The sequence below is a fragment of the Rhinolophus hipposideros genome (assembly GCF_964194185.1).
Source record: "Rhinolophus hipposideros genome assembly, chromosome: 12".
NCBI classification, from domain to species: domain Eukaryota; kingdom Metazoa; phylum Chordata; class Mammalia; order Chiroptera; family Rhinolophidae; genus Rhinolophus; species Rhinolophus hipposideros.
The window spans coordinates 27,205,019-27,228,433 of NC_138058.1; the positions used below are offsets into that span (position 1 = coordinate 27,205,019).

Genomic DNA, 23,415 nt, shown 5'->3' on the forward strand with positions numbered 1-23,415 from the left:
CTTAGTTGTGGAGGGCACAGCTCAGCTCCAGGTCCAGTTGCCGTTGTTAGTTGCAGGGGGCGCAGCCCACCATCCCTCGCAGGACTCGAGGAGTTGAACCGGCAACCTTGTGGTTGAAGAGCCCACTGGCCCATGTGGGAATCGAACCGGTAGCCTTTGGAGTTAGTAGCAAGGAGCTCCAACCGCCTGAGCCACCGGGCTGGCCCTCAACTTGTTTCTTGTGCAAGAAGAGTAATTAGCACTTTCCCCACTGCCTGCTTCTGTAAGTCACCACTGAACCTCATGCAATTTGGTTCCTTTTAAAATGTTGTGAATATTGAGTATTTTAGTGTTAGCTGGATCCATCCTTTCCCTTAAAATTTTGGCTCAGTGTGTCATTCTACAACTTGTAGAAAGTCTGATTCCTCCCAAATTTCTTCAAATTCCTAGGAGCTCATGTATTTATGGTCACTCTAATTGTGAGCTCTTGCTTTCACTAAATTAATTCAGTTTATAGATGTTCTTATTGTCTCAAGCTTGCTCTACCGATTTCCATCCACAGTGACCCAGATGTAGAATTCAGATATTTCCCAGTAAAAGCCTTTGTGTGTGTAGCAGACTTTATTAAAGGTTTGGGTAATGGAGAGTATATTACATTGTACTAAAGCAAGCAACTTGAATTCTAATACTGTCTATTGCTGTCCCTTAAAGTACTTTTGCCCACCTTCCCATTAGGGATTCATCACTTATTCACATCACCCAAGGTATAAGGCCTTGGTCTCTTATAATCTTATCTTCCTCCTCTCAGCAAACCTTCCTTGCTCTCTTGTCACTAAGTACTCCAAATACTTCTTTCTCTGTTATGCAAAGCAATTGAATTCTACCTTTCCCTCCCTAACTCACCTCTGTATGTACGCAGCCCACCTAAGTAAGGGCTCTGCTGAATAAAAAGCTCATCCACTTTTTTGGCCACACAAAGGATTTGTAGAATCTATGATGTGTTCTTTTATATTCTCTTACCTCTTTGGAAAGCATTTCTTGTTTTAGATAGCATTTACTTCTTATTACCCCAGCAATGGTTTTGCTTTGAAGGAACTATGGAGAGAATGTGAGAGGATGTTGCAGTTAAGGACAACAATATAAATATACAACCTACATGCAACCTATTGTGGGCAATGAAAAAGCTAGTCCAAATGGAAAGAAGAATTCTTGTTGGGCAGCAGAGCTCAGAAAAGATTAGAAAGCCCAGAGACGGCCCTACGTTACAATGGGAAAGAATAGTGTTTGGGACAAATGTTAACTATTAAACAACAACAAAAAAAGATATTTCTGCCACCTGCTAGCAAAATTAATTCTAAAACTAAAGTAATATGTATACTAAAAAATAGTTTTTTAAGCATGGCACCAAAGGTAGAAACTATAAAGAAAAAAGTGTGATGAGTTATCTAAAAAAAAAAAAAAATTACAACAAACCCCATGAACAAGTTAAAAAGTAGACGACAAACCGGTTACAAAGAGTTTTCAACATGTCTCTAATGTGCATAAAGCCCTACAAATCAATAGGAAAGAATAAAAAACACAAAAAGAAAATGGGCCAAACTCATAGAAGAGTAAATACAAATGATCAATAAAACATATAGAAAAAGGCTGTTTCACTTAGAATCCAGAAAACACGAATAGAAATAAGATACATTTTTTCAACTGTTAGATTGACAAATATTAAAAAGAAGAAAATATTTATTGCTCGTGAGGGTTTGAGGATACAGGAACTCATACTCTGTAGCTGGGGATATAAATTAGTACAGTTTCTCTGAAGTTAAGTTTGGCAATATGTATCACATTTAAAGTGCACATGCTCTTAAAGCAGCAATTTGACTTCTAGGTATTTCTCCCAAGGGCAAGCGTGCAGAGATACATGTATGAGGATATTTGTTACTGCAGAGTTTATAAAACAGTGAAAATGGCCATCAATAGGGGATTGGTCATAAATTATGTTATGTCCATACAATGATAAATGAAATAGATCTATAATTATTGGTATGGAAAGATGGCTACAATATATACATGAAAAAATATATAGCATATGAACATGTTTCAGCTGAGAAAAATACATATGGCCATAGCTACGTGTATATATTTAAAAATTCATACAACACATTGTAACAGAAATTATCTTTTCTAATTCAGAAAAAAAAAGACCACTTTAAAAAAATAGGAGATAGATTCCGACTTGAGGGTGGTGGGTACAGTTATTTTACTTTGGTGGACTAGGTAATGAATAGTGGTGATAAAAGCAGTGTTTGGGGAAGGTTTTGTAGTGTGAATGTGTGAAATGAATGAAGTGAAAAACGTGGTTAGAGAAATCAGTCAGGAAGCCATCTTGGGAGTTCAGGCCTGAAATAATGAGGCACAAACTGGGGTAAGTGGTGGGATTATAAGGAAAAGGACTAATCTGAGGGACAGTCCATAGAAGTAAACACTGATTTGATAGTCTGTCAGGCAGGAAGAGGATAAAGAAGAAAGAGAAGCAAGTCACTGATAATGCCAAGGTGTCTGTGTACCCTGTGAAGTTGGAAAATTACTTGTCATGACGGAAATGGGGGTAACTGGAAGGTGGAACCACTCTTCTAGAAAGGGGAAACAAATTTGTTTCTTGGAGTTGAATTTGAAGGGCCAGAGGTACATCCAAAAGGAAATGTTTTGTAGGCTGAGGATTCCCACTTAGAGAGAAAGGTACTTCTAAACTAGATGAAATAGGTGGAAGTGGGGATTCTCTAGACTTGAGATGCCTGAGGGAGGGTGTTTATATCTTGGTTTTCCCTTTCCTGTTGGCAGCCTTGATGGACCTTGGAGTGAAGTGTGTGGCACTGGTTTCAGCTGGAACCTGAGAGGAGAGCCTGAGGAGAGGTAGGAGTGGGCAGTCATCGTCATAGAAAAACAACTGCACGACATTACTTAGAAATCACTACCGTTTACAAAGGCCATTATATATGGTGACTTAGCTAACACAATCCTGTATGCTATGCGTTATTATTTTTCTGAGGCTCAAAGAGGAGAATTCGGACTCAAATTCAGGTATTCAGGCCTCAAATTCCATTTCTCAGTTCTTTACTATCCATCTCTTAGAGATGCATTTTCTAAGGAGGGAAAGACTAGAGCAAAAGCTGCAGCCTGGAGCTGGGGGTACCCACAGTTAAGAGGTGGGAGGAAGGAGAGTGCCAGGGAAGACACCATGTCACTCATAGTCACTGCCTCGTCCCCTGGCCTTCGTAGGCCCTGACATTCCTCTAAACTAGAGAATGTTGGCTCTCTGTTGAATTCAAGGGGAAAAATAGTCCTAATCTGTCTGTAAATAGCTTGAGGTGTTTTGGAAGTAAGGCTGGCCGTTTTCCTTACAGCAGAGTTAGTGTAGTGGCTTAGTGGGTTATTGAATTCTGGCTTCATTCTTTTGAAAGTAATACAGTAAAAGCATATTGACTTTGGCCCATGAGGAAAGGGCTTATCTGAATTAATTACATGAAAAAATTTTTTTACAAAGTCATTAGGTTTGTTTACTTTTGGAATCACATGGTAATTCACGTGTGCGTGCGTGCGCGCGCTTGCTTGCTTGCTTGCTTGCTTGCTAGCTGGTAGAGATCCTAAGAGGACCCACTTTAATGAGTAAAAAATCAAGTCTCAAGTCACTTCAGTTTTCCAACTGACAATCATATTTATGGGTTTAAATTATTTAGCTAAGCCATTCTGATACCATAAACACAAAAAGCAGTTATTTCTTGTTAGAAGTTCTTAACAGCGTCCACTTTAAAGAGGTTCTCAGGCAAATGCTAGACCAATGTCCACTAAGAATCCTACAAAGCATCCTTGCACCCCAGTGCTAGGAGCATAGTGGGAAGTCAGGAAACAGTGGTTGAATGTATGAGTGAGTGAACAAATGAGTGAGTGAAGGACCAAAGGAGTCTTTCTTCCTGAGGCTTGTTGAGCTGCGTGGAACAGTCTTCCCATAGCCTCACACTACAGCTTGGCTGGGTGCTTTTGGGACTAGTCTTTCCTTCAGGTTTTGTAGTGGGGAGGGAGAAAATGCAGGCACCACGGGAAGTTTCTGTTCTGTGAGCTGATGACTTCACAGAGAAGGAACGTTTTCAAAACCAGTGAGCTAGTGTCACTTGAGTCCCAGTCACATGATCTTTCCTTCTTAAAAGATCAGGCTGCTGAGAAAGTCTCTGGAGCAAGTGAGGAAGGCTCTGGAGGTAGGAGATTACCTACTGTGTTTCCCTGAAAATGAGACCTAACTGGAAAATAAGCCCTCACATGATTTTTCAGGATGACATCCCCTGAACATAAGCCCTAATGCATCTTTTGGAGCAAAAATTAATATAAGACCCTGTCTTATTTTGGGGGAAACATGGTATTGGCAACCTGGATCTTACCCAGAGAGGGCAGCTACTTTCTAAGTCCTCTGTACGAGGTTCTCCAACAACCACCCTTCCTCCTCAGTGCGTGGATTCTAAATCAGGAGCCCGTCGGGCTCATTGCAGGCTGTTGCTTACCCAGCCTGGCCCTGCCCTTTGGCCGTGTGCCATTGGAGATCTTACCCTCTTAGAAATTACACCTTCTAAGAGGGTAAAGAAAACTGGGAGGTTCTGGATGTGGCTCCAGAAGGACTGGGACCTGTCACCTGCCCTGCCCTGTTTCCTGGCCTGCATGCCCAGCCACCTTTGTACTTTTAGCATAGTCCTCCAAGCCCGTAATTCTGCCTAGAAGGACTGGCTTCTTCAGAGGGACTGTGGGAGCAGGCGTGGCCGTGCTTTGGAAGGTACTCCAGACGCCAGTCTCCATCTCCTGTGTTAGGAGAATTAGTGATCTCATGCGGATGGTCTGGTGCTTACATTGGGGTGGTTGGGGGACTGAAGAGTCTTCATATCATGAGAGGATCTACCACTGGGTTTCTTTAAGAGTTGAACCTGATTTTCAAAATAAAATTTGATTTTCATGCTGTAAGGAATGTGCAGTTATTCACATCAGAAAAAACTTCTGACACTTTCCAGGCAAACCTCCTTGTTTGAGAAAAGAGTAAACTTTGGGAGGTCCAGCAAGGGCAAAGCCATGCCTGTATGAGGAGCTGACACTCTGAGTCTGTGAAAGAAATTGAAGCAAAGGGGAGTGGACACTGCGTGAGAGGAAGCCTCAGTCCCACCTGGAAGAGCATTTCTTGGGGGCATTTTTCAGGTGAGGGAGGGAAAAAATGTACGCATTCCTTCCCCCAGGATACCCTGCTTATATCCCTCAGATGGAGTAAGTCCTGCCTCGCTGGCTTTTACCTTAGTCCTTTCAGACTGAACCCAGACAGCATGGTACTTGGGTACTTGAGACTTTACAAGGCACATTTAGGGAAGTGAAAACCTAAATTATTGGATATGAATGACTGAATGCAACTTTATTGTATCCAATGTGTAAAAAAAGACTAATGTTCAGTTAACAAAATGTCAGTGGAGGTTTTTCAGGGTGGGGTCGGACTCATTTAATTAGCCAGTTTGATTTGCAGTCAGAAGTGTATGAACTATAATAGGTGCTTATAAAGTCCATTCATTTATTTATCAAAAATTTATTAACTGCAGAGAGTTCTATGATAACTTGAGATAAAGCGATAGGGTATGGCAACTATAGTCTTCACTGTGGAAGCTCAGAGAGAGGAGAGATTGTTTCTAGCTTTTGGATCTAGAGAATCAGGGAAGTTAATGCTTTGTTCAATCTTGCTTTTTACTCTAGTCAGAGATAGTGTTGATACAAAGGAAAATCTGTTCTCATTCCTATTAAAAATTATTCTCATTTATATTATTAAAACTGAATTAATAGCAACACAATGTATTCCTTTTCACCGTGCTTTTTTGCTAATCTCTAAAGAAATTTTCCAAAGAGCAGACCTTTGGAAAATAAGGCCAGTCCACTCTCTTCTATTAGACAACCTCTGCAGCTAGTGCCTGGAGGGAGGGGATGGACCAGGCAGGGAGGCCACTCTTTCAAGAAGCTTGTCTGTGAAGTAAGGAGAGTTGATGAAGGAGGGACCCAAGATCTAGGGAGGGTTATTTATTTTTTGAGACCCGAGCATGTCCTTGTGTTGGGGAGAAAGAGCTAGTAAAGAAGGAGAAGGTGAAGACTGAAAGAAATAAAAATTATTGATCATGTCACCTGGGGAGAAGGGGCTACTGAGCACAGGTGCAGAGATTCAACTTGAACTGAACAAAGGACGAGGCTACCAGTAAGGTGACTCCGTCACCACTATCACTGCCATCATTGATTACTTTCCTACATCTGCTAGTACTCTGTTGAGCATTTTTAAGTCTCATTTGATGGGGGCAAGGGATATGACGGGGCAGAGGGATTTCGTAAGATTTTAGGGAGACAGAAAGTTGGAGTTTCCTTCTGTTGGGTTTTGTTTTCTCTAGGCAGGAGTTGAGGTTATCTGCTAAGAGCAGGGAATAGTGGGGACAGTGGCCTGGTTTTTAAAAACGTGTGCCAATGGCGGTACTCTGTGGACATGTAGCTGAGCAGTGCTGAAGACCCAGCTAATGTTGGAGATGATGACTTTCTAGAGGAAGCAGCTTTCATGACAGTGGTTGCTTTAGCAGCACTTAGCAACTAAGAGGTTAAAGCAGAGGGCATTCTATTCTATAGGAGCTGTGTTTTGTGGGGCAAATGGTAGACTTGGAGGGAGGGGTGTCTAGGATATTGGTAACACAGTGGTTGTCATCTAGTTGGCTAGAAAGACGAGTGAGTCCAGGAGAGGACGAATAGGCAGCAGTGTGCTGGGGAGTGCGTATCAGGGACTGAACATCTCAATGCTGTTGAAGAACAGAAGCTATAGAAGTACAGACAAGGAGAGGTAGAAATATAGGAGGACATAGGAGGTCACGGCAGGCAAGGGTCTGATGAGTGGAAAGGCAGACTCTGATCAGGTGGCCCATGTTCTTGGCCCATGTCCTTGGCCCATGAGGTCAGTCATTGACAGCAGTGAGGAGGAGTGCAATTGCTTGGTACAGGCCTCAGCAAAGGAAGGATTTTTTTTTTTTTGTAAGATTGTAGGAATAATGGCTTTGTTTCTCCTCTTGGTACCACTGGTTACTGCTGAATGATGTTATGGCAGAACCTTTATTGCCCAGAAACCAAGTTCCACAAGGAGTGTCAGGTTTCAGCTGGGGAGAAAGAAGCCAGAACCATCTTTTAGGCCTGCTTTCTACACTGCCTGCGCGAATACCATGGAGGTCTCATAGTTGGGGGAGGACTGGAGGGGAGTTCTGGCCAAGTGGGAGGACCTCCACAAAGTACTCGGCTTTCATGCAGAGTTTGCAGGAACAGGGACTAAGTACTCTTGCAGGCAAAACCCCATTTGGCCATTAGGGTTTTTTGAACTGTTCAGGATCAGGTTGGGCCAGTGCTAATCTTCTGTGAGAGGCTGGAGGGAAACTCCGTAAAGGTTTCCTGCTTAAAATTCTAGGAGTCATGGACTCTTGAGCCTTTCTATTTCTGTGGGGTCTTTAATTTATTTTTTACCTCCACATACGGTAACAGTAAATAATGCCCTAAGGCCCACATACTTTGAAAGAGTCTGAAAACACTCAGATTATTGTTTATAAAAATGTTTTTGGTTTTTCAGTGATTCAGGATACCTTTGACATTGTTAGTACATGACTACAAACATTTAAGAAAGAAGCCTACAAACAGCTGAAAACAAACAAAATCTTGACAATTCTTTTTGCTCCTTCTTCACTGGATCCATTTACACTACCGCCTGGCTATACAAGCAGATGTGAAGAGCTCAGAAAATGATTGCCTAATCAGCCGTTTACCACAGGAACCTAAACAAGGTTGTGCAGCCCCCAGCAGAGAGGCTATGTGTCTCAGAGCTCCGGGTGCTGTTCCCATGGTTGTACTTTCTAAATCGTTTGTAACTGGTTTTGCCACCTAAAAATGAGAAGCTTCTGTCTGGCTAAAGTCATTGTAAACAAAGTTGGAAGACAACCAACAGGCTGGGAGACAATTTTTGCAATATGTGTAAAAGACAATGGATTAAATTAACATCTATAATCTAGAAAGGCACTTGCCACCCTCTCTCCACACGGCCATAATGGTGCACATGAATGTCCTGGCCGATGCTCTCAGGAGCATCAGCAATGCCGAGAAGAGAGGCAAATGCCAGTTCTCATTAGGCCGTGCTCCAAGGTCATTGTCCGGTTTCTAACTGTGATGATGAAGCATGGTGACATTGGCAAATTTGAAATCATTGATGATCTGGGAAAATTGTTGTGAACCTCACAGTCAGGTTAAACAAGGGTGGAGTGATCAGCCCCAGATTTGATGTGCAACTCAGAGGTCTAGAAAAATGGCAGAACAACCTGCTCCCGTCCCGCCAATTTGGTTTCATTGTACTGACAACCTCAGTGGGCATGAGGGATCATAAAGAAGCAAGATGAAAACACACAGGAGGGAAAATGCTGGGGTTCTTTCTTCTACGGATGTAATACATACATGCAAATAAAAATTCCTCAGTGGAAAAAAGTCTATAAAGGGTTCCTGTAAATCAGTAAGGAAAAGACAACAAACCCAATAGAAAAATGAGCAAAGAATACAAATAATAATGAATGAAACATCAACTTTCATCTTTGTTTATGTAAGATAAAAGATTTATTCCTCATCCTTACCTTCTTATTCTCTTTATTTATTTAACCTGGTATTATAAATCTTAACCTCTGACAAGAGTTTAGGGACCTTTCACTACCCACCCTCCTCAGGAACTAAAAGGATTCCTGAGGGAGACTACTGGGCCATGGAGTCTGCTGTTGCACTTTTTGGTGTGATGAACAAAGGAATTCAAAGCTCAGCATTCTCCCTTCCTAGGATTTGCTCCTTTTTAGTAGTATTTACGGCCTTGCAGAGCCTCTCTGCCTCCAGCCTCTTGGAGTGTCCTCTGCTTGGGAGGTCTTGCTTGCTCTTTCCCCGTAGAAAGGGACTGGAATTACTTGAGTGGCCCAGGAATTCAAGACATAGAGCTGGCCTGGGTCTTGGGAGGAAACCTGCTCCTTGCACTTGTCCTTGCCTTTCCTTTGGAGAAGCCTCTTAGCTGCTTTAAACTTGGTCTCAGGCCCCATCAACCTAGATGAAAGGAGTCATTGAAGCTAACTAATTTTGCCTATTTCACTGGGGTTTGAGGCTCCAGAACTCCAGCCTGGAAACACCAGGAATCTCATCACAGGGTAGCACAAGGACATAAAGATTTTGTCTTTGAAAGGCAGGTAACACCTTTGAGACAGAAATACTGCTTTCCTTCATCACATCCTTACTGTCAGTGGGCCCTTGTACAGGTATATGTGAATTGTTTTGGACTTGGAACACAGGCTTTTCTCTGAGCTGGAAAGTTTACATTGAGTAATGTAGGCATACCTCATTTTACTGTGCTTCGCTTTGTTGAGTTTTTCAGATAATTGTATTTTCATCAACATTGAGGCGAGACCCTTCACCAGCAAAAGAACGAAGACTTACTGAAGGCTCAGATGATGGTTAGCACTTTCAGCAGTAAAGTGCTTTTATTTTTGTATTTTATTTATTTATTGTTTTACAACTCCTGTATGTTTAATCACATGTGTCATCTACTGCATTTTATAATTAGTGAGCAGCAATAACATTTATCCTGCACCACTTCATTATTTTAACTTTCAGTTATAGTTGGAATAAAACATTATTTTACCAGAATCAGTGCTCCGTCATCTCGAAGCGGTAACTGTGAGAACTGACTAGTAAAGTGCTTTTAAATTAAGGTATGTGCTTTGTTTTTTAGACATAATACTATTGCACATTTACTATACTACAGTGCAGTGTAAGCATAACTTGTGTTTGCACTGGGAAACCAAAACATTTGTGTGACTCGCTTTATTGAGGAATTCTGGAACCAAACCTACACTATCTCCAAGGTATGCCTGTAGGAAACTGAAACTATCTAAAACTAAAACTGACTGCAGCTAGTTCTGTTTTAAAGAGGGGTGGCATAATTCATATTTGTAGGGGAAAGAATCATTCAATTTGCTTCATCACTACAGAATGGTGACAGTGAGAGAGTGAAAGTTCCAAACTTCTTTTTGTTCCTCAGTGCTAGTCAGCAGTGGAACCTGGAATGGATGGTTCATAATGGGGCTGACACCAGCTGTGGGTCCTTGGACATCAGTGGAAGGAGGATGGAGAGCTAAGCTCCTCTGAATAATATGAGGGGAACTTAGTTTCCTGAGGGAAGGACAGACCCCTCCCAAACGTGGGAAGCGTTTAGATAGGATAAAGGTGCCACGTAGCATGGTAACATAAAACCCCTCTGTCTCTCCGTAACTTCAGGAAAGTCTGATGTTTTGAGTAAGTTTGTGTGTGTATTTTTTCTTTTTGATAAAGCATGGGAAAAGGGAGGTGAGTCCTACATCTGGGACAGCTCAGAGCAGAGAGAGGAGACCAGCCTTAGAAGATGAAATGTGAGTGAGATCAGAAGTCCAGAAGGAGATGGAGTCAGAGCCAAAAGGGACTGTTAAGAGCATTAGCTGTTGGGAATTTGTAGAAATTGTGGGAGGGTCATGGGACTTACCATAGAATTTGGGATGGGGGATCTAGGCATCTTCTAAAACATGCCCGAGGACAGGGTTGTTGCAGCTGACACCTGACTGTGATAGTGCTATGTGACTCAGAACATTTGACAGGGACTCCGCCCACCCCCTTAAGGACCCTCTTGTGGATGTCTGTTTGTTGGATGCTCTAGGAACTATCCTGATATTTCTTTTTCTGCCCAATGAAAGCAATTTTCAATTCAGACCCCAAAAGGAAGCAGAACTTTCCAACACAGGGCTTGTCATTCCCTTCCCTCCCTGTAATTTATGCAGGTCCTGAGGACACTGGTCAGAGTCAGAGAGCTGCAGCCTGTTTAGTTACACTAGCGCGGAGTAGGACACATCATTTTTGAGTGAAGAGAAGTGGGAAAAGTCTGCCACAAAGACTTAGGACTTGAATACTGCTCTGAGCAAGTACCTAAAAAAGGGTGCCCTAAAGCCAGAAGCCAAAGCCAGTGCCACACTGTACAAGTGTTGTTGCTCATTCCTTGGGGAGGAAGAACCTATTGTGTAGTCTTAACATCCACTGGAGCTGCGAAGTTTGAGGACAGTAGAGATCAGCGGGCTTTGACTGCCCAGCACACTTCTCCCCTCTTAGGTGAGAGTCCCGGGTTTTCCTTTGGAGGACCCCCTCTGTCCCTGTTCTCAGACAGGATCCCTCAGCTCTAGATGGAGGACACATATGCCAATCAGAGAACAGCAGTTGGCATGGGCATGGTCTCAAATCTAGGCCAGTCATGACTCTGGACTTTGTTGGAACTATTAAGCACTGAACTCTCTTTTCCAACTGGGTTGCCAAGCTTATAGAATGTACATAACCCTAAGGCTGCTGTAACCGTCTTACCACCCCAAGGGGAATGCTGAAGCCATCTCATGAAAGCTGAGCTGTGAGGTGGAGAGAAATGGAGACTAGAGGACATCTTCTCAGCAACTGCATCTAACCATGCCTTACACTAGTCTAACCCTGAGCATTTCATTTACATGGGCCTGGGCTTTCCTCCCCCCACCCCCCTTGAAAGTTTATTTGGATTTTTGTCACCTGCAACCAGTAGAGTCTTTATTCACGTTATGAATTGTATGCAATTCTCATTACAACGTGTGATTCGGTCTTTCTCAACAGGTACTTTTGTCTTAAAGTGCTGACTTGTGAGTTTGCTATATATATCAAATGAGACCGGCATGTAGAAAACCTAGCGTTAGCCTCTGTACATAGAAGAAATCTAGTAAATATTAACTACAGGAGGACGGGAAGTGAAGGAAGATGGGATGCTGAATTAAAAAAAAAACCTTAGATCCTATTAGGTCCCTCTATCCTACATGTCCTTAGCACCCTAAGTTTTTCCCTCATGACCCTTTATCATGGTTTGTGATGATGATATGCCTTTGCAGTATTTTGATTGTCTCCTTCACTGACCAGGCAGTTCCATGAGGGCAGTGATTTTCCTCACTGTTATAGCCCCAGCAGCTAGTCCAGTGTGTGTCATTCAGCAAACATTTACTGATGGAATTGTCACATGTAGTTACCCAAATTGGACTGACCCTCCTTGATTATTGGGGTTAGGATTGCGGCAGAATTGGCAGTCAGGGAAAGCTATTCCTGTCCCCTCTGTGTCTCCCACACTACCTACACCCCCAACACACACAGAATTTGGTCTTAATGAGATAATTTTTATTTAGTTGTTAAACCTTTCACAAAACTTCTAGTCCTTATATATTTTTTTTTAAGTTTACCTTTTATTTATTGATTAATTGATTGATTGATTGATTGGTTTTTAAGGAGGGCACAGTGCCCCATGTGAGGATCAAACTGGCAACCTTGGTGTTATTGGCTTTAACCAACTGAGCTAACTGGCCAGCCCCCTAGCTTGGGACTTTTTGAACATTTTTCTTTTCTTTGCTTTCCTCCCCTCTCCCAAACCTTAATGTCTCTGTTTACTCTACATTTACTATACATGCCAGTTTCAATGGTTCTGTTTACTCCAGACCTTATGCATACCAGGCTCAATGACCCCTTTTCCTCAAGGAAACCTCCAGGACACTGACTTGAAAGAAGTTTTTACATCTGCATCCTAGTCCTTATATTTTTATTGGATCATTTTAGTGTGGTGATTGGCCTAATACGTGGAAAGCCTTGTAGAGGAGTGGGTCAGGTCTCTGTGGTTAACAAGCAGTCTTCCTTGCTCCTCTGTCTTTATAAAATCATGCATTAACTGGGATAGTCCCCCTTTACTCAGGCTTGTTCAGGGATGTGTTGAAGGCTCTGGGAAGGCCTAGGAGCTGATGAGAGAGGTCCTGGATGCTGGAGACTTCACTGTCAAGCAAGAAACAAAAGCAATCAAAGGTGGCCTCGGGAGGGGGTGCTGAGCTGAAGCTCACTCCTCAGCCCTCACCTGGGCCCAGCGGGAGCTCCAAGAACCCCCCCACCCCCCCAGCTGGGGCTGCAGTTTACCCCTTCCCCCAGCCGGCTTTCCCTGACGTGGGGAGAATGTTTCCCAGGGCCCATGTGACTTCCACTGGCAAGTGACGATTACAGACGGTTACCAGTCAGTAAAACTGCCAAAGGCTTTGTGCTGTAATGATCCTTTTCCTGTTTAAAACTCTGGGGATTTTCTACTGTTGCCAATAGTTTTTCAAGTCAGGAATTACGGTGTGGATTATGTAATGGCTGGGTATTAAAAATAGAAAAGACCAGAGTTTGCATCTATTTTAACCAACTCAAAACAGAGCAAAAGGAGGGGAATGGAGGAGAGGGAGAGGCCAGAGGAGGAGGGAAAAAGATTACGTGACCAGAAGCAGTGAGAACAAATCATGTGACTGGACAATCCAGCCCACGATTTACTCTGCCCTTTTCCTGCCATTCTTGGCCTTCTGGGGGGGAGAAGGGAGCCTACATAGAATTCAGAGGATTGAAGACCCTCGAGGATATTCCTCAGCTCAGCCTTGGAGTGTTTGCCTGCCTCTGACTGGCAAAATGAGTACGGGAGGACAGGGACTGATTTGACATCCTGCCCCCACCCCTCCTCGTCCAGGACTCCTCTGTCTTGATTCCTGTGCTCTTAGTGCTCTGCTTGTTTCTCTTCTGGCGGTGGTAGAATCCAGGGTTGCTTCCACCTCTCCCCTCTTCCCACTGGATTGCCACCTCTCAGCCCCTCATTTATGAATTCCAGGGCTACCATTGGTTTGTTCTTGTATGACTTCTCACTAATCTCCACCCCCCACTCTGAGTTAAAAGATCTTTGTGTTTTCTAGAGACCTACTGAGTAACTTGAAGGACCTGCTGATGGTGAAATTTTAGGTGTCAGGTGAGTCTGGAGCAGGGGGTATATTTTTGGAAGGAGGACTTCTAAGGGCTGATTGCTCACATCAAAATACACCAAGTTTCCTATTTTGTCCCCCTCACCCCCCGAATATAGAGGCACTCACAGAGGGAGGTTTTGAGTTAATCACTTACACCCCTGAGTCTACAAGGACCACCCAACATTTGGTATGGCTCAGATTTTAATTCTTCCAATCCACTGTGTCCATTAACGCACTTGAACGTGCCTGGTCAAGTGTCCTGGCCTCTAGTATGGTCAGTATTGTTGCAGCATCAGTTTTCTGTTATCTGGACAGGCTGGCCATTCCACACCAGGCAGTCAGCAGAAGTTGGAGATCACAGTGAGTATCTGTCCTCCACATCCCATCCCACCCCTGAAGCTTTGAGCAAGGTCCACTGAAATACCTATCTTACAGTCTGCTAGGGGCTTGAGTCAATCCAGGACTAAAATCATTAGCAAGGTCCACAAACGAACCCTTTTCCCCTAAACTCAACTCTCTGTTATGGCCTCTTCCCACTCTTACCCCCCATGGATAGGACCATAAGGAGACATCACAGCTTGACCACAGCAATGGTGGGTACATTGGTGACCCTCATCCTTTTCCTGAAGAAGCTCATTCTTATCATTAAAATACTTAGTGGAATCCCACCCACCCCCAATGCACACACGCACATGCACACACCCACACACCTTTTAGTGGGGGGTGCTTCTAGGTCTGTTGCTTGAGATAACTAGTGGTCACAAGCTGATATGGACAGAGTAACATATTTAAATAGATTTAATTTTTATTGACCCAACTGCATTGACAAATTTGAGACAGTAATGCTTATACGCATATTTGTGGGACATTCATTTGGACCACGGACAGTGTAAGACATGAATGGTAGCTGTCTTACATTAACTCTCCTACCAAGGCTCAGTGTAGACAACTCTCCCTTTACTGCACATATCACCACACCTGTCGGACCCCTTCTCTGTTTCATTTTGGCAGGAGACTCAGAAGTGAGTTGGGGGAATGGGCCGAGATAGGCAGAGGGGTTAGGCCTCAGGACTCCATCTATTTGCTACAACTCCCTCTGGCCAGAAGTACCGGCAGTGGGAGTAGGGAGAAGGGGGGATGTGGGGAGAAGCGGTGTGGCACCTGATGTGACTCCAGCCACACCTGGAGCTACTCTTTGTCTTCCAACAGAAGATGAAGGGCAGGGTGGGGAGGCAGGGAGACACAAGAAGAGGAGAGGAGGAAGGAAAGAGGGAGGGATGAGGAGGAGGGGTAAGAGGAAAGGAGGTAAAGGAGGAGGGGATTGTAGGCTGAGCCTTGGGGCTAGGCAAAGCCAGATTGACAGGGAGTCTTGTGTGTCTGCCCACCTGGGACTGATAGGCTAGGCAGGATCTTGTGTGTGAGGCTGTCTTGGAGAAGCAAGTAGGGGATGTCGTGGCAGCCTGATACAGCCTTGGGGTAATGATTGCAGGCCACCAGGATGCTAAACAAGGGGCATTGCCAGCCCCTCGTCTGTAGTCTCAGCACCCTCTTTCCTTCCAACCAGATGGGCCCAGATTCCAAAGACCCATCCATCTCTTTAGTCACAAAAGGCAACTGAAGAACGAACTCACTAGCACTTACTTTGCTGAGTGGTTTGCATTTTAAGAGGAGACCCCAGAATATTACTTCTACTACCGCTATAAGTATTACTAAAACTAGTACTTCTCTAGTCAATTTTGGTAATTTTTGAATTTTTTTCAAAAATGTTTAAAAAGTTAAAAAAAAAGTTTAAAAAATTGCTAGCATAAAATTTTTGTAGTCATCTCTTGTTTTTACATCTCTACTGTATTTTATCTTCCCTTTTTCATTCCCAGTATCCCTTATTTAATGCTTCTTGCCCTTTCTATGATTAGTTTTGTTAGAAGTCGATTTTATTTTCTAAGAACTGGCTTTTGTGTTATCTTTATTTGTCTTGTACTTCATTTATTTTAATCATTTTAAAACTAGTTTTATAACTAAAAAGTAATACAAGGGTCAGGGGAGGGGGATCTCCACCCCCCCATCAAAGGGTCACTTTCTCTTACAAATTATTATAAAATGACTAGTTACCCAAAAGAATGGACAAAGGACTAAAAAAAAAAAAAAGGAGAGGCAGAAAAGTATATAGCAGCTTGTGGATCGTGTGGCTCCTGCTTCCCGTGTCTCCTGCTTCCTGTGTCTCCAACCCAGCCACCAGCGAGAATATAGTGGTTTGATTAAAAAAAAAAAGGAAACCTAGGGGCGGCTGGGTGGCTTAGTTGATTAGAATGCAAGCTCTTAACAGCAAGGTTGCGGGTTCAGTTCCCACATAAGATGGTGGGCTACGCCCCCTGCTACTAAGATTGAAAACGGTGACTGGATTTGGAGCTGAGCGGTGCCCTCCACAACTAGATTGAAGGATGACTTGCTTTGGAGCTGATGGGCCCTGTAAAAGCACACTGTTCCCCAATATTCCCCAATTTAAAAAAATATGTGGCTTATAAACAGGAAAAGACCTTACTTGCACATAAAATAATGCATCTTTAATGGCGGGCCTCCAGGCTTGAGTGGGGAATAGAGGTATCTTCGAGTTAGTAGAGGGAACCCTGGATTCCAAGCCCTAGGCTGCCGCTCCCAACTTGACTTTTATTGATTGTTGTTAGGTAAGGCACAGACCTCCCCTGTCAATTGTGACTGGTAAAAACATGGCTCCACCTGCCTTACTTCATTGGTGCTGTGTCACATCAATACGGAATGTGAGGGCGGTAAAGCACCTAAACACCTCCTTAGCCCTCCACCCCTAGACTTCCTTTTCCCACAGGTGGCAGTAGGGGGGCACGTGGGTTGTGGATGAAAACAGCATAGCCTGATAGGGCCAGTTACCAGGTCTTGGCCCTTAAATTGGAACATTATTTTGAAGAAAAGGGTTTTATTCTCTCTTTAGCTGGCTGTGCCTACTGTCTTATCTCTTCTTCAGCTAAGTGTTTTTTTGTTTTCTTTCGTTTTTTAAATTTTATAACTGAATTCTCTGGAGAAGTGGGTGGGAGGGTTAGGTAAGCCCCAAAATTTGGGAGACAGGAATGGATGGTCTGTATCAGTGATTCTCTAATATTTTGGTGTTGGGCCCTTTTACACTCTTAAAAATTATTGAGGAATTCAAAAAAATTTTGTGTAGTCTGTAGCTATAGATATTTACCATGTAACAGATATGGAAACAAATACTAGAAACAGAGGCTTTAAAAGTATTTGTTATTTTTTTTAAGTAACAGTAGTAAATTCCTTACATGTTAACATTTTATAAAAAGTATATTTTCTAAAATAAAAAACTTTAGAGAAGAGTCACTGTTTTACAGATAGGCAGATTTCTTTAATGACTAGCTTAAGAGAAGACAACTGGATTCTCATATCTACTTCTGTATTCAGTCTGTAGCAAAATGTTGTTTTGGTAGCAGCATGTAGTAGTAGATGAATAAAATCCAGCTTCATACAGATTTGTGGTTGGAAAAAGTAGGACTCTTTTAATAGCCTTTTCAGATAATTGTGGATATCTCTGATACGTCCCCCAAATTGGACAAATGGCAGTTTCTGAAAGATTAGTTGTGGTAAGGGATCTGAAACCACATCCCTGATCTTCTCACACACAGCTGTATAAAACTCCATTGATCCGTTTTATACTTTGAATGGGTTTTGTATTCATGCCTGATTTTGTCACATCATGCATTAGTCATTTGGAAAATAATGGCTCAGTGAGTTACGCAGAGCTTCCAAATGTGGACACTTTCAGTCCCCGATATCACATTTGTTAATATTACTACTGATTTCATCACCAAAGTCTTTAGGTATTGGGAAGCTGTCAAGCTCATGGTGTGGATACAAGTTTTCTAAAAGTCTAATTTTCACTTGACAGCACAAATTTTATCATTGGCAAAAAAATACTGTCAGTTCTTTCACTTAATGTGACAAGCTCACTTCATTCATTTTCGAGAAAATGTCTGCCAAATACCCAACTGATTAATCACAGTTTGCCAATTTCTTTTTCTAATAAAAATGATGTTCCACGAAAAAAGCAAGTAGTTCAGTTCTCAATACAAACAACCATGTGAATGTGTCCATGTCTTTGGTATGTAGCGAAAGTGCTTTGTGCATAGGCTGTTAACAAGATGTGTACTCAAGGGTCATATCTTAATAAAATTAACAATTATTACTCCATCATGGACATTCTTATGTGAAGCTGGACTTTTGTTAAACCACAAGTATGTGGGGATAAGGGATAGGACTTCGTTGATTTGTGTTAAAGCCCCGGCAGTTTTACCATTTTTTGCTTTTGCATTATCAGTGCAAATGTCAACAAAGTGAATACTACAGAAAGTCTTGGTATTATTATAAAAATGTTCTTGAACTCTTGAGCCACCCTGGAAAGGTCTTGGAGACCCTCTTCCTCCACCCCGGAGTCCAGGGATCATAATTTTGGAGGCACCGATCTGTGTGACCATGGGCACTATTAGCTCGTGGCTTTGAACACCTCGGTTAGCCTCCCTGGGCTTGAGTTTTCCAATTTTAAGGGGGCCTTGGCTGGGCTCTTAGTTTCTCTACATTATTGAATCCTGTTTGCTGGTCCTTGAAGCCACTTCTGCCCCAGCAGCTGTGATACTGCTCTCTGTTCTCCCTCCCTCTCTCATAGCTTCCTTTTCCTCCACAGTTCCACAGCCCACGTCTTACAGGTGGGCGTCCTCCTTGTTCTTTCATCTGTTCATTCACTCCCTGGGTGATCTTATCCCCTACCTGGTCTTTAACCATCACCTACAGGATGACGGCTCCCAAATCTCCATCTTCAGTTCAGATGTCTGTCCTGGGCTCCAGTTCTATGATTCCAGCTGCCCCCAGAGCCTTTTCACCTGTGTGCCTTTCACCTCGTCAAAGTCAACCAGTCCAACTGATTTAGTCATGTTCCCCCACATACTGCTTTCTCTTCCAGAGTTAGCCAGGCTCGGTTAATCCATCATCCACCCGACTGCTTAAGCCAGAAGCCTCCGAGCCTTCCTCCCCTTACCTGGCCCCCTTACTTCACTCATCTAATCACCCAGGCCTATCATTTTTGCTTTCTAAATAATCTCCCAACATCTTCCTGCTGTCCAGTTCTGCCACCACTGCTGCAGATGAGGCCCTCAGCACTTCCAATCGATACAGCTCACAAGACTTATCTTCTCAGATTGTTTTCCATTAAATAAATACATATTGAATACATATGCTGGGCCCTGTGCAGGGTGCTGGGGATATAACACAGAACAAAATAGACATCATCCCTGGTCTCTAGCACTTACAAGATACGAGGGGAGAGAAAAAGTACAGGGCACAGGTAATCAAGACAATGTGAGAACCCTTGGAAGCCTTGGCTAAGGGCTAGCTGAGTGACGGCTGGTCAGGGAACACTTCCTGGAGGAAGCAACACTCTGAGACTTCTCACTGGGAGGGAGTTAGGTGGGAGGGACAGAGTGTGGCGTGCAAAGCTTTCCTGGTAATTTGATTATTTCATTTCCCTACTTAAAGCCCTTCTCTGAGCTTCACCACTGCCTGCAGGATGAAGTCCAATTCCTTACCGTGGAAGACAACCTTTGTGGCCTCATCTGCCATTCCCCTGCATTCTGCCTGAGCTGCTTTCAGTTCCCACAAAGTGCGGCTCACAGCTCCAGGCCTTTGTACACTGGTACCTCGTGCTCTCCACCCTTCCCACCCGCTGAATTACCAGGCAGCTGACTCAGGAGACCTGCCCTGACCCTCCCGTGTAGACTCTGTGGCTCCCTGTCCTGTGCTCCCCACCTGCACACACCTGCACTCCGGTGCACTCATCACATTGTTAGAGCTCATTCACGTGTGTCTCTGACTCTGGCTCCTACCTGCCAGTGCAGGGTCTGCCTCGTTCCACATCCTCACCCCAGGCGCATTTGGGGCATCCTCAGGGGGTGTGTCTCCCATGTGCTGGTAGATAAGGTTAGACAGTTACCACCCCCACCCCCAGCTATCTTTTCCCCTTCTCAAGCTCTGCAACCTCCCTTTGCCCCTGCCACACCCCATGGAGCTATCAGCTCTGCTGGATATTGCCTCTCCCATCAGGCACCCCACACGTGCTGCTGGGAGCCACTGACATTCCTGTTGGCATGAGGTCAGCTAGCTCCACTGTAGGAGCAGGGCTGTGGGGCTGCTGGTACCTCCATTACCTTACGGAGCCACAGGGTCTGGCCCCCACAGATATGTCTAAGTCATGGATAAAACTGGAGCTCAGAATTACCTTCTTTCCATTGACCAAAGCTTTGTCTCTTGGTCAGCTTATTATACCTCTCTCCTCCTTCCCTTAACAAGAGTTCTTTCCCAATAGGCTTCTTAGCCCCTCATGCAAATACGCTTCCCAAGGTTCTGCCCATCAGTGGGCCAGACAGGTGTGACTTGCGTCACCCTCCGTCTGCAGCCTGGAGGCAAAAGGTGTAGACATCTTTTTTTTTTTTTTTTTTTACAGTAGATCATATAAGTAATACTGAATGTAGCTTCATCATTTACAAAATCCAAGCAGTTTATAAATACATAGAATAAAAAGGTAACACTCCCATTCTACCCTTTCCCTTATCCTAAAGCTTACCCTGCTGTTAATTATTTGGTGGAGATGTTCAGACTTTTTTGCTCTTTATGCATAATATTTGAGAGATTAATCTCTCCCTACCCCTAGATTTCCCCCTTTCTTACTCTCACATTCATGGAGCTCATTTCCTCCTGAACTAGCTCCCCAGATTAGAAAATGGAAGCCGTCTTCAAGTGTCTCTGGCTTTGTGTGCCAAAAAGTTTATGCACTTAGGGAAACTTCACGATTTGCAAAATAGTTCATCGAACAAAAGCATTCTCTTGCACAGTCTGTGTGCCTTGACTAGAAACAAGATGGAGGAAGGATTTCACCTGGAGTGGAAAGACCCTCAACTGTTTGGAGCCCTCCCCTCCTCAGGCTGGGGGCAGCAGAGACCGAGAAAAAAGACCTACGGTCTCCATCCTGCCTTCTAGCAGCTCACCGGGGCAAGCAGGAGTAAGATCCCAGAGAGTGGTGGCCACGTGGTGGGGCCAAGCTGTGGGGACACAGGTAGGCTGGTCCAAGATTCCTGGCTGCCCACGGGGGCACAGAGCAGCGGAGGCTACTAGACCTGGCCTCGGCCCACCTCACAACCACTTCCTCTGTCCCATGCTTGGCACTTCTCAGTGTTCTGGAGAACTCAGACACACCTAGAATTCAGTTTTCTGTTGGCAGGAGGGAAGCTTACCATAAGCATTGAGTTGAGTTACAGAAACGAAAGTTTGGTTTCTTGCATACTGAAATTTGTGAACTGAGATTTGTTCCTGTGGCTTGTACTATTCATATTCTGCCACTTTGGAAAAAAAATTTCACAATATTTAAAAAAATGTTTCCAGTAGATACAGATTTATGTTATTCTTTTTGAAAAACAATATATGCTCATAATAGGAAATTCTAACAGAAGCAAAGGAGAAAGCAAAAGTTCTCCAGTGCTCCATTCCCACTCCCTAGATATGTAACTATTGCTAACAGCTTCTTGAGAGTTCAAGAAGTTTTTTATGTAGATAAAGACATGTATCTATTTCTGTGTAGCTTTTTATATAGAAATAATCTCAAACTATACATACCTACCTGCAACTCATTTGTTTCTTTATTTAACAATTTGACTTGATTGTTAAATAAATTGTATTATTTAAATAAGTATAGTTCTACTTCATTTCTTTCAAAGATGCCCAGTATTCCATAGAATGGATGTGTCATGTATTTCACCAGATGGTTCCCATAAGTTCCCAGATTTTTAGCTATCGTGTTTCCTCGAAAATAAGACTTAGCCGGACCATCAGCTCTAATGTGTCTTTTGGAACAAAAATTAATATAAGACGCAGTCTTATTTTAATATAATACCAGGTAATAATATTATATAGCATAGTATAATATAGTATAATATAACATAATATATAATAAATATAATACCAGGTATAATATAATATATATAATAGCAGGTCTAATATAATATAAGACTGGGTCTTATATTAATTTTTGCTCCAAAAGACGCATTAGAGCTGATGGTCCGGCTAGATCTTATTTTCGGGGAAACACGGTAGTTTGCTGCTGTTCTCAGTGCTTTATAGCCATTAACTCATTTAATCCTCACAAGTCTATAAGGCAGTTTCCTCTATTACCATCCCATTTTACAGATGAGGAAGCTGAGGCATGGAACTGTAAAGTACCCAGTCCAAGGTTCCTGCGGTGGTGGCACTCTAGGCTTGGTCTCCATATAGCTTCTCACATGTGCTCATGGCAAGTGCTCCAGGACTTCTCTCCTCCCTCTGCTTCTTCTAGAACCTTGGAAGCACCAAGGATGGTTTATATCTATACAAGGAGAAAAAATAAAAAAGGCATTTGATTAGTCTTTTCTCCCTGATTCTGACTTCTCCATTTCTGATGGCTTTTGTAATTTTTTTTCTCCAGAGGGTGTAACTGAAGTAAGTACTGATTGCAGATATTATGGACAACCATGAAAATTTACTTGTTGAATCTGCATGAAAAAAATCTTTTGTCATTCCTAGTGGTCTCTTAGGGCCGTTCAGGTCTCTGGGCCTACTGTCTGAGATGCTTTTGGGTAGAAGATTTGCTTAGACATGAAAGCAAACTTTATCATCCAGGAGGGCAAGGAGATGCTGGTGAGTCAGGCTTAGGACCAGGGACCCAGGGCTGTTTGGACTAGACCCATAGTTTGGATGAAGGGGGTACTTGGCCTCTATCAGCCAAGATGGGAAGTTGTAAATGGGCTGAGGGTGGCAGAAGACGTGGGAAGGGATCTGCTGGATTAAAGCCAACTTCACACCATTGGAAATACTAAATGGCCCATTAATTATAGGATGCCATAGAATTGGCTCTGCCTCTGGGTGTGGGGGCAGTAACCTATGCTTTGAACAAACAGCCCCATCACTCAATAATAATTAGCAGCAACAATGGGCATCTTCACAGGACCAGATTGACAGGTGGCCCACAATACACAGCCTCCAGCCTGACCTGGAACTGGGCTTGGATGGCACACCTGTGGAGCCAACCAGCCCATGCTTAGGCAGCCCACAGGGGCACAGGCACGGAAATGACACATCTTTCCTGGGCCATTTGCTGAGGACTTGATGTGTACTGGCTATTGAGAGGAACACATGAGCAGTGTAAGGCACAGACTGTACCCACAGTTTACAGAGAATTGGGGGAACAAGATTAAGTGGGAAAAATTAAACCGCAGCGCAAGAAATATCATATATGTCACATATATGGGACGCGAATGCTCAGAGCAAACCAGTTCTGGATGGATTCCCCACCAGGTGGTCCGCCTCATACCTCTGTGTTTCTTGTGAAAGAAGTTGGAAACACAAAGGAAAAAAATCATACACTTGTCAGAGGTACATATTGTTACTATTT

The 23,415-nt window shown here is 43.4% G+C and overlaps 1 long non-coding RNA gene and 1 pseudogene across 4 annotated transcripts in view; both read left to right on the forward strand.

Annotated features, from left to right (window-relative positions):
* Positions 1-23,415, forward strand: part of LOC308505831 — an 89,057-nt gene that overhangs the window by 35,946 nt on the left and 29,696 nt on the right. Inside the window, exon 4 of one of the 3 annotated variants that reach the window (XR_013994627.1) lies at positions 2,815-2,886. The exons of 1 other annotated variant lie outside the window; for it this stretch is intronic. This is a non-coding gene — a long non-coding RNA (uncharacterized lncRNA). Of the gene's footprint in view, positions 1-5; positions 1,421-2,814; positions 2,887-23,415 lie in introns of those variants that run through there. One more of the 3 variants, XR_013994629.1, reaches the window with a different exon arrangement.
* LOC308505830 (small ribosomal subunit protein uS8-like) lies at positions 8,102-8,512 on the forward strand (annotated as a pseudogene). The gene has a single exon. The product of its transcript is annotated as a small ribosomal subunit protein uS8-like (transcript).